This window comes from Lineus longissimus, chromosome 8, assembly GCF_910592395.1.
Source record: "Lineus longissimus chromosome 8, tnLinLong1.2, whole genome shotgun sequence".
NCBI lineage: Eukaryota > Metazoa > Nemertea > Pilidiophora > Heteronemertea > Lineidae > Lineus > Lineus longissimus.
The window spans coordinates 11,407,959-11,419,514 of record NC_088315.1 but is presented as its reverse complement, the minus strand read 5'-3'; the positions used below and the strand labels follow the sequence as shown (position 1 = coordinate 11,419,514).

The 11,556-nt window shown below is 40.1% G+C and overlaps 1 protein-coding gene across 2 annotated transcripts in view; it reads left to right on the top strand.

The window, feature by feature from the left end:
• The first annotated feature begins 739 nt into the window (after nucleotides 1–739).
• Nucleotides 740–11,556, top strand: part of LOC135492916 (E3 ubiquitin-protein ligase RNF213-like) — a 201,034-nt gene continuing 190,217 nt past the window's right edge. The window contains exon 1 of one of the 2 annotated variants that reach the window (XM_064779643.1): nucleotides 740–845. The gene's annotated coding sequence lies outside the window, so the exon portion shown is untranslated. Of the gene's footprint in view, nucleotides 846–10,988; nucleotides 11,114–11,556 lie in introns of those variants that run through there. The other variant, XM_064779642.1, reaches the window with a different exon arrangement.

Genomic DNA, 11,556 nt, shown 5'->3' with positions numbered 1-11,556 from the left:
GGCCTACTACCCTTTGCTCCTTGGCCAAACTATCATAAGACAGAGTTTCTTGTCACACCAGTGGAATACTTTCAATTGTCCCCATGAAAATATCCTACCCCACTAAATACATATATTATGGTTTCATAGAGACCTTCGTCATTCTGATCGTCTCTCCTCATGATGAACTGCACAGATGGCGGCGGGGAACTTTAGACGGTGGATGATTAGCCATTGAGGATATGAAATCTCAGGGGGTCACTCTGCTGCGGCAGGAGAGTAGGGGCCTATCTCCATACAAAGAAGGGCGCAGGCATTAAAAACTGCTACAACAGGCCTGGCATGGCAGGAAAAACTGTCCTTAGGAATGACAATCAATGTGCCAAGGGAAAGGATTCTCTGCGCGTTTTATCTCTAATTGAAGGTGCCAGGTCTATATAGAACAATGTCTTAATTTTTCACCATAAACAAAGGGAATGACAATACATGTACATGTAATTGCATTTTCCAGGCATGCCGGGAGGAACATTTTGAACTGTTTGAAGACATTGCTCTCTTCATCCTTTAGCAGCGATATATATGTCACGTGGTAGTCTATATATGTCACTAGGCTATGTATATGTCTATAGCTGGTTGGCGCGACAGCGCATGCTCTGTCTAAAGATTCAACGAATCCGTGTCCGTTGTTCACATATTGATATAAATCTCACATATTGATATAAATTCACATGTTGATATAAATCTCAGGCCGGCACGATAGCTTCTCCGAAGAAAGTCGTCCTTCTCATCAGATTGAGAAAATACTTTGTAGCCTATACGTCCGTCCTAGTCGTAGGACTTGTATAGTATAGAGGGAAGCAATACTGGTAGGTACAGTTTCTTTTATATTCGCACGAATCCTTTGTGGCTGTTGAAATTGAAGGGCGAACGGAAAGTGCCTACAAAAGATGGGTTTGTTGTACAGTTATTAGAATCACTGACTGGGGGCTGTGTTCATTCATCGTGTGTTTGTGGAGCCATACCAGTACATGTATATATAAAGATAACCGGAGAGATCAGATGACCCGCTGGCCTATTAAACCAAAAATCTTCCATGTATCAACACTTTCAGCGCCAAGGCTTTTTTCAGTGTTTTCCGTGTGGGTCCAGCGTTCCCCCGATTTTACCCCTTAATAGAAATAATCCAGCATCGCCAGTATATCTTTTCAGTGGCATTCTTGTTACGATGGTAGCGGAAGTCATTGAAAACTAAAACTTTCGAGTCCTTCCTCAGCCCTCTTGTCACGTACGCCATGCTAAAAAATGACTACCTGCACAGAAAATCGCGTGATGCTGGGTCAGGGTGATTCGCAGAATCGGGTGTGAAGAAGTATCTCCTTGTAGATATTTCAGAATTTGAAATAAAGAGAATGTTGTGTATACTAGTTTATAAACTTTGGTATAAGAGAAGAAACAGAAGCTGAGTGAGCAAAGAAGCCATTATAATCTGAATACTAATGAGCATCATCTTATACAAATAAGGAGCTGGTATTTATCAAGCAGAGACATCTACACTAAGATATTGTAACTAAAGTATAAACTTATAACAGTCGATTATGTTACATCTCCCTCCTTGAATCAACACAAGGTTTTGATGAGTCATACCATGGTATACATGTATACAGATATTACACAGTACAGGTAAAGCATCTTGTAGTAAATTACACATCATCACATGGAAGTGAGTCATTAGTTACCACTGCTGTTCAGTGTAGAGATTGTCTACGGAAGTTTTCAAGTACTGATGCTATGGATAGAAAGTACAAAATATATAATCTGTCGATTTCCCACATTTGATCAGTCGAAACTTGTGAACATTAGCGGATCCACCCTAAACGACCTGTTTAACGATAAACTCACCATTATCTTCCAATACTCATGGAGAGGCGTTCATGACGTCCTGGATAGATATGATACGAACACGGTCCCGTCCTTACGGGCCAACTTGTGTAGAAAAGTGCAAGCGCGATTCAGCTATATACAAGACTGTCGGGCAATCAATAGATAGGTGAAACACAAGATGCTGCAGGACATATATGCTTTTGGCGTTAGCCTTGTCAATAATGAGCTGTCATCAGATGCCGACAAAATATTTACGCGTGCTGAAAAGGGCGGCCCTTCTAACGATTTGTCTACGGTTGATACCAGCACTGGTGATCGGCACGGTATTAACGAGTTGGTTACGATAGTTACTAACTTAGTCTGAAAGGGTGGATGTCGTCCTGGGTGCCGACAAATGGTACCCAGGTTCGAGATCGACTGGACAATAAGCGCCCTGGGTGCTATTACACTAGACAAACAGCACCCAGCTTCTTTTTGCCTGGCTTACGGATCTTAGGGACGAGGACGTTTCTTGCAATCTCGTTTTATCTCTCTCTGGAGGCAATTGACCGGGGGGAATTGTCCGGGGGGGGGGGGGGGAATTGTCCGAGAGGCCTTCAAATGCCGTGTACGAAACCGAGGGATACTACACCTCATCAGAGCCGTATTGATACTACCCCAGACCCAACGACCCATGGGCAAGGTATGAGTACGAACAATACTGAGGATTGTGTTTTGAGCTGCGAAACTTATAACTGCCACGGCTTCAAATCAAACCTTTCTTACATTGCCAGCCGGCTTCAAAACTGTGATATCCTCTGTCTCAGTGAAACATGACTCAGGCCTCACGAACTGAATTCCATACTTGACGTGCTGGGTACTATGGATCCCAACCTCGACGTAACCCAGTATAGTCTATTCGCTAAATCTGGTATGTGTGATGTTGGGTAGTTGATAAAGTATGGAATTAGTGAAACCTTGGAAACACTGATAAACCTTGGAATATTCAATGTAAACCATGGAATCACTGTGCAAATAGCGCGGGAAACCGGGTGCGTTCTTTCCACGATTTATACCCTCCCAACTGACAGTCTCGTCCCAGCTGACTTTATTGATAGCAATTTGCCAGTTAGTTCAGAAGCCAACATTTTTAATGTGGAGGATGACGTCATCAATTGGCAATGCGTTGTGGTCGTTAAAATATTTTATTTCTCTTCAATGGAAGCAAAAATTAGTTTTTATGATTGTTTTGTATTCCATAGACGATAAAGTATTATGCTCGGTACTAGATGCACGAGATCATAGGACAAACACACACGTGAATAAAAAAAACCGCTTAGAACTGGTGACGTCACAAAGATCTCTGCATCCCTCGATGCGTACTGGAAGATGTAAGAAATCGCTCACGGCGAAGGAAATTTTCATCCGCAAACTTCGGTAATAAACATACATGACTAGGCTTCTTTTATTCATCGTTTGTTATAAAATATCAGTCAATCATAGACAATTAGGCCTAGACATAGTCGTCAACCTTATCCATGCATAATGCATGACAGGCCCCCAATTTTCTCTGTATCACCCTGTATGAACAGACCGATCCGTAGTTCAAATAGGCCCCGCGTGGTAGTGGCGTATTTATAAGCGGAGCGCTATTGGTCCATATTATGGGTGTGTGGTGGGCGTGTCTTCCCATATTTGGGAGATCAGTACTGTACACTGGAGGCGAGGTACAACTGGGTTGTTCTAAAATATAGACTATTGAATCGGATATGCGACAGATTTCTAAATTACCATAAAATTCCGGTCTGATCATGTAAGAATAAGCTCCAAATGTTGATTCGTAACCACGTTAGGTTCGAATGGCATTATTTCATGTTTTTATGCATTTTTAGGACTGATTCCAAGGTTTATCACTGGTTCCAAGGTTTCACTGATTCCAAGCTTTATCAACTACCGTGATGTTGACCCAGATTATTCATGGCGGTCGTTTGGTGGTATCGCCATTATGCGAGAAAACAGTGTAATATGAGCTGGCATGAGATAGTAATTGACAATGATCACTTGATTGGTGTCGCTGGGACTGACTCCAATGGTTTTCTGTGTCAGATGGTGATTAATGTGTACATGCCATATTTCGACAGTAACGCTGATAAAAATAACCTTCCTTTATTCATTGAGTGTCTGGACGTATTGCAAGTCTGTTTGGATAAATACGGCGGTTCAGCTCCAATCAAGCTATGTGGAGATTTTAATACTCCGCTGCCTTTAGAGGCAAGTCTAAGCAGGAGCTGGTTTAAAACCAAGGGTTTCAATCGTTACTCAAAAAAATGTTATGATTTCATTTCCGCAAATGGTCTTAAAATAGCTGACTTCCAGTTTGAACAGTCTGTCAAATACACCTTCTTTAATGTAAAGCGGGGTGTCTTCACTTGGATCGACCACATCTTGGCGTCAGATATGGATTGCCAAAACATTCTGGAGTGTTCGACAGTTAGTTTAGAGGAGGGTAACCTGGGCGATCATCTTCCTATTAGGACAGTGTTCAAGGTGTGTGTGTCCACAGGTGGGCCTGTCTGTGGTGGTCTGCCGCAACTAACCAATGCCCGGCGGTCTGTTACTTGGAATTGTTCCACCCAGTGTCAAAAATATAATGAAATCCTCTGTGAGAAACTTCGTGTAATGAACATGCTTGATGTAAATGCTATGTCTGACCGTGTGGCCGCGGAGGCTCATGTGAATGAAATGTTAGCTAAGCTTAACGATAATATAATGGGCGCCTCTATGGAGTCTGGATGTTACTCTAAGCGGTCGTTTAAACCGAAAGCCCATTGGTGCGCTGACCTTAGCTACCTGCGCGATATTAAAAGGTTCTGGTGGCACCTTTGGATTGACAATGGGTGATTTCAAAGTCAGTTTTTAGATTTAGTTTTAAAACTAATTGGAACACTAAAACCCTCGATTAAGCCAGCATTGAAATGAAGTGAGTTTTAGTTTCATCCTATTTCAAAGTCGGTGTTTGTTGGTTTTAGCATTATGTCCGGTTTTAGCTTAAAACTAAGGGATGGTTTTAGTGTCAAAAACTAACACCGGGACTAAAACTAAAACTCTCCACAACACCAGAAATGAAATCAGTTCTGGTTTTAGATTTGACACTCAGTTTTAGCATTATCCTATTTCAAATTAGGTTTTAGTTTCACACTGAAACCAATTTGAACACCAAGGTCTGATCTTAATCCAAGCTCGGTAATATATTTGGAAGATTTGTAGTGCATTTTATATTACCAATAAAACTAACAAAGAAGACGACCAAATTTATATAGATCGAAAGCGGTTACAATAGGGAAACAACAGTAACAACGACAACAACATGCATGTTTGGTTTTTCAAGGTTTTATCTCTGTCCATCTTGGTGTTAGATTTACCTGCAGAATAAAACATCTTCTTAGTTTCAGCCCAGGTTTTAGGTGTTTAGATAAAACCAGGTGTTGGTGTTAAACTAAAACCTCGAATTGGTTTTATCCAGACATATGTTTTTAGGGGTAGAAATTAAGAATAAAACTGACACTAACACTTAACACTAAAACCAAAACCAACTTTAAAATCACCCAATGTAGTGTATAAGCGCTACATTTACCTGTTTGATTACAGACAAAAGGAGTGAGAGTGTGAGGTCCATAGCTTAAATATTACGAAAGACAAAGCAGTTTTTAAAAAATCTGAGCAAAAATCAAATTCGAGATGTCAAGAGATCAATCAAACCATTACGGACAAAGTTGATGTACTTGAAGATTGCACTCAAAGTGTTCAAGTACCAACTTCTATTTTCACCTATCTATGATCTAGAAATGTGACACTTGGTATTAAAATCTCAATTTATTGTTCAAATGGCCCAAATATAAGTGCCACTTTGCACTTTGGGTTGCGTTTGTCCACTTAAAATGTTACAATTTGCCGCTGGAAGAATAATCTGAAGATTTTTGTTTTTTCAGCTTAGTGTGTCGGGTCAGTAAGGCCATTTGATGAGACATTCGTACAAAGTCTAGTATAACCATAATAAATCTAAGTTGTTTTGAAACTATGAAATCTCCCTACGGCGTTATTCAGGGAGATCAATATAGCCATGAAGAAGGTCATTTTTGAGAACATGTCTGCCCACATCGTGACATAACCAGTGGTTTTCAATATACCGGTACCGCCTACCGCCTGACACTTATCGAAGAAATAAAACTGACTTTCAGGTTCCATTTATCAGAGGGATCAGTGGCAGGTGGTTAGAGCACCGAGCTTATAACCAGGAGATCGTGAAAACTGTTAATAAATTAAAAGCACCTTTGACTCATAACACGATAGGTGATTTATTTTCTCCAACATGCTGAATCCCTTTCTGTGACCTTTCTTAACCTATTGGTCGCATTTGGCAGAGGATAAGCAGGTCTGCCTCTTCCTTGCACCAAAAATCATCTGTTTTTCATACTAAAATAAATAGGACATTTCTAAAACCTAAAACACTGATTCATTTTAAACATTATTTGTGGTTAAAGGCTAATGGTACTAATTTCTTGAATTGGCAACCTTATTTAGGGTGGCCTTTTCGGTGATCTTATTGTTCCATTGTTCATGGCAGACCCCAAATAGTTAATAATGAATGGTATCTGTGAAAAAACAATTTCGTTTTCACTATCTTTTTCGACTTAATCTAACTTTTAACTTGTGACTCTTCAGTAAGTACCTCTTCATCTTAAGTGTCTCATATTTCGAGATTGTTGCCCTATATTGGACATGATGTGGCTGATTTGGACTCATTAACATTAGTTTTAGATTCAGTTTGAAATTTCGATATTTGATTAATTGGTAGCAAGTCTGTGTATTATAAATGAACAGTAAATCATTTGCTTCAGGGATCCTTGAGAATAAGATTGACCGGGCATTACGCTTGAGTTAAATGCATTGTAAATAATGCCTAATTGGGTCGGTCAGATCAAGGAAGTTGTGTTGGATTGAGGAATTTGAGTTCTTACGGTGCGTGGATGAAGAGAAACTGTATAGTAATGAAAGACATACTCTATCAATTGTGTTGCTAGGCTTGGCGGCACATCGTAAAGTATGCTTTGGACTTTCCTTCTGCTGCCTCTTGTGTAGGCGGATAACCTCCGTTCCAAGAAATAAGTAATTTGCTGCAGTCTTTACCGATGAACAATTGTACGATTGTAACCCAACCTGAACAGACCAGGGCCTGGTCTCTCCAAATCTCGCCCACTCACGCCCACGCTTAGCATCAAATAGGAATCTTGATTTGAAGTGCATGTAGTTAGTGTAAAGGTAGATTCTGAAGTGTAAGGATCTCACTTATAAGTGATAACCTCAAATATTGTGAACTTTGATCATCATGAAGCTTAATACAATCAAATAATAGCATTACTGTAGTTTCTGTAATTCCTCTCATGATATGGACTACTTTCCACTTGATCCAAAATTCAAACCAGATGGGCAAAATGCCATGGTTGTCATACTCGAATAATTTATGTCTTTATTTCGCCCATGATAATATTGCAGACTACCATCAATGTGTGGCATATTCACCTAAAACAATATGCTAATGCAAACGCTATACAATATACGGTATACGGTAAAAAAGGTATAAGAAAAAAAGGTACAGGAAAAAAAGTTACGGAAATAAAGGTACAGGAAATAAAAGTACAGGAAATAAAAGTACCGGAAAAAAGGTACCGGAAAAAATGGTACACAAATGGCATAAATAGGTAAAAAAGGTACACAATTTTTTTTTTCAGAATATCATTCTCTTCAACTGGTTCAGACTCGGCCTATGTCTTAATTTTTTCTTGCCCATTTTTCTTCTACTGTGACTAAGATGGTGCCTCAAAATAGTTTAATACATTGCGGACAATTTTGTTACGGAATGAATTTGAGGAAAATTCATGGAAAAGGTTGCCCAACAGGGTAGCTGACGTTTTTTTGGGTAATAACTACATGCACATTCATGTTCTTTTAAATTTTTAAATACACGAGTGGTATTCTTATCCAGGATCTTGGGAATGGGGGGTGGGGGTGCACCTGGCATCCTACCTGGCATTTCACATTAAGATTCTCGCCATTTTCCCTAAAAAGCTTGTGTTTGGTCTTGAATCTAATAATTTGTCTGTTAAGACCTAATTGGCCAGGCACATTGTCAATTGGGTCCAGCTCTATGATGGATGTTAATTGATTAATTGCAATTTAACTTGAACATTGGTACATTTATCGGTTAACCCTTTTGCAGAGGGAATTGTCCTAGAATCTTTACAATCATCATGATCTTGATAGCCGTGTTTTCAATCTTGAAAACCATAACGGTACACTGGAAATTTGATATACCTATTTCTAAGGCCTATGCAATGCCTACGCAACAAATAAAGTTAAATTAAGAATAGAAAATGGGAGAATTCAAATTATATTTTTTAAAAATTGTGTACCCTTTTAACCTATTTATGCCATTTTGTGTATCTATTTTTCCAGTACCTTTTTTCCGGTACCTTTATTTCCGGTACTTTTATTTCCTGTACCTTTATTTCCTGTACCTTTATTTCCGTACCTTTTTTTCCTGTACCTTTTTTTCCTGTACCTTTATTACCTAGATTCACAATATACCCCAGGTCATACACGATCGGGGCTGTGACAACCACCATGAATCGAGGGTTCCTTGAAGCAATTCTTGTGTCTTTATCAACCGTATGTAGAAAATTTGTAATTTTGGGAAAAGTGTGATGGTACACTCTCTAGACATTTCATGGTTTCTTGGTCAAATGTCGCCTGGTGACTGTTGTGATTCGTCGTGGTCAAAGGGACTCTCCTCATCGAAAGTGCCAATTCACCTCTCCACCACATTCATGACATTCTTCCTGCGTGTATGTAATAATACAGACTATGGTTTTCCTGCATATTGACACCTTTTTTATTTATTTATTCATTTATTTAAACTTTTCTATGCTCTACAAAAAATACATGTACATAAAACAAACGGTAATGGAACAACAGCAGAGCATAGCCTCTTTTATGGGTTTCCCTTGCCAGTAATTAGCACCAAAATAAAAATACAAGTATAAAAAAGCATCTCAGGTAGGCCCGCAGCTAGCATATCTCAAAAGCCTACCCAAGAGCAACTATTGTAAACATCGAACGAATAAAACCTGTTATCATAAAACCTTTTTACAAGACATTTAAAACAATTGTGATTGTGCGTGACGCGCAAGTCACGTGGGAGGTCGTTCCACAGGTTAACAATTCTATCAAAATTAGATGCTAAAAACGTTTCAGTCCTACATAAACGAAGGCGTAAAAGACAGTTGTCCCCTCTTCTTGAATAAAATTCGATAAAATCATGCAGGGGCAAAGTAAAATTTCCTGTCAAGCAGTTGTGAAAAAGAGGAGGTCCAATATTTCTCTGCGGAAAGACAACGGCATAAGGCCCAAGGCCGACAGTCTGTCTGTGAAAACAGTCTCATTGCCCAAAATCTGCCTCGTTACACGACGTTGAACACCTTCTAAAAGTGACAAATTACGTTTAGACGAAGAATCCCAGGCAACGCTGCAGTATTCCAGTCTACTACGGATAACACTGCATACACAGTTTTCAATAACTCAATGTTTTTACAATTTCAAGTCACCCTTCTGACCGCGTACCAGGCTGAGTTAGCCTTAGAGACAATTTGATCAACATGCTTGTTCCAAGTTGAATCGCTTTCAACAATAACACCTAGATCCTTTACGTCTCGTACTCTTTCAAGCAGAGTTCCGCCCATGTTGTAAAGGAATAGGATGGGGTTTGACTTTCTAGTAACAGGGATTATCACACATTTAGGTTTGTTAAAACTTAGACCCCACTTTTTACACCAAACAGCAAACTCGTCTAAGTCACCTTGCAAGGCGATACAGTCAAATATATCACGTATAATGCGAAGACATTTAGCATCGTCTGCATAGAGACCAGAAAGAGTTTCTTCAGTAAGAACATCCGGTAAATCATTTATATAGCAGGAGAAAAGAAGAGGGCCCAAAATAGAGCCCTGGGCCGGGGACACCCGAAAGAACGGGTGCGGGCGTTGACTCTTCCCCCTCAAGCACCACCTTTTGGGTCCGTGAGTTCAGGTACGACCCGAATCACCTCAAGAGTTGATCATGAATACCAAAACTGCGGAGCTTATGACACAGGAGGTTGCTGGGGACACTGTCGAACGCACGGGATAGGTCAAGGTAAAGAACTTCGACTTGGCCGTCCTTGTCCAGTTCCTGGCCTATCTTGTCGAACCTTCTTCATATAGCTTTTTCTCCGAAAGACAACATATCCTTCTCGTTGTATCCGCATGAGAATTCTTATTTTTCATTTGCCCTTAGCCGTATAGTTGTAGTCCTTGTCCTAAGATTTTCAACACACGATAGGCCTACTACCCTTTGCTCCTTGGCCAAACTATCATAAGACAGAGTTTCTTGTCATACCAGTGGAATACTTACAATTGTCCCCATGAAAATATCCTACCCCACTAAATACATATATTATGGTTTCATAGAGACCTTCGTCATTCTGATCGTCTCTCCTCATGATGAACTACACAGATGGCGGCGGGGACCTTTAGACGGTGGATGATTAGCCGTTGAGGATATGAAATCTCAGGGGGTCACTCTGCTGCGGCCGGAGTGTAGGGGCCTATCTCCATAAAAAGAAGGGCGCAGGCATTAAAAACTGCTACAACAGGCCTGGCATGGCAGGAAAAACTGTCCTTAGGAATGGCAATCAATGTGCCAAGGTAAAGGATTCTCTGCGTGTTTTATCTCTAATTGAAGGTGCCAGGTCTATATAGAACAATGTCTTAATTTTTCACCATAAAAAAGGGAATGACAATATGTGTACATGTAATTGCATTTTCCAGGCATGCCGGGGAACATTTTGAACTGTTGTAAGACAGTGCTCTCTTCATCCTTTAGCAACGATATACATGTCACGTGGTAGTCTATAGACGTCACTAGGCTATGTATATGTCTATAGCTGGTTGGCGCGACAGCGCATGCTCTGTCTACAGATTCAACGAATCCGTGTCCGTTGTTCACATATTGATATAAATCTCACATATTGATATAAAATCACATATTGATATAAATCTCAGGCCGGCACGATAGCTTCTCCGAAGAAAGTCGTCCTTCTCATCAGATTGAGAAAATACTTTGTAGCCTATACGTCCGTCCTAGTCGTAGGACTTGTATAGTATATAGGGAAGCAATACTGGTAGGTACAGTTTCTTTTATATTCGCACGAATCCTTTGTGGCTGTTGAAATTGAAGGGCGAACGGAAAGTGTCTACAAAAGATGGGTTTATTGTACAGTTATTAGAATTACTGACTGGGGGCTGTGTTCATTCATCGTGTGTTTGTGGAGCCATACCAGTACATGTATATATAAAGATAACCGGAGAGATCAGATGACCCGCTGGCAGTCATTTAAGGCGCAAGCTGTCAGAAGTAACAGACCTACATTTAATATTATCATTTGGAGCACCTTTTTTTCTCATTGATACGTCGCCTTCTGCAACATGCAACACTCGACACCACCAGAATGATCATTGTGATAGGTTTATGTAGCTGGTACATAAATTACTGCCCTTAAGTCCGAAGGTCCATAACTCCAAAGGTTCACAAGTCCGAGGGTTCACAAGTCCGAAGGTCCATAAG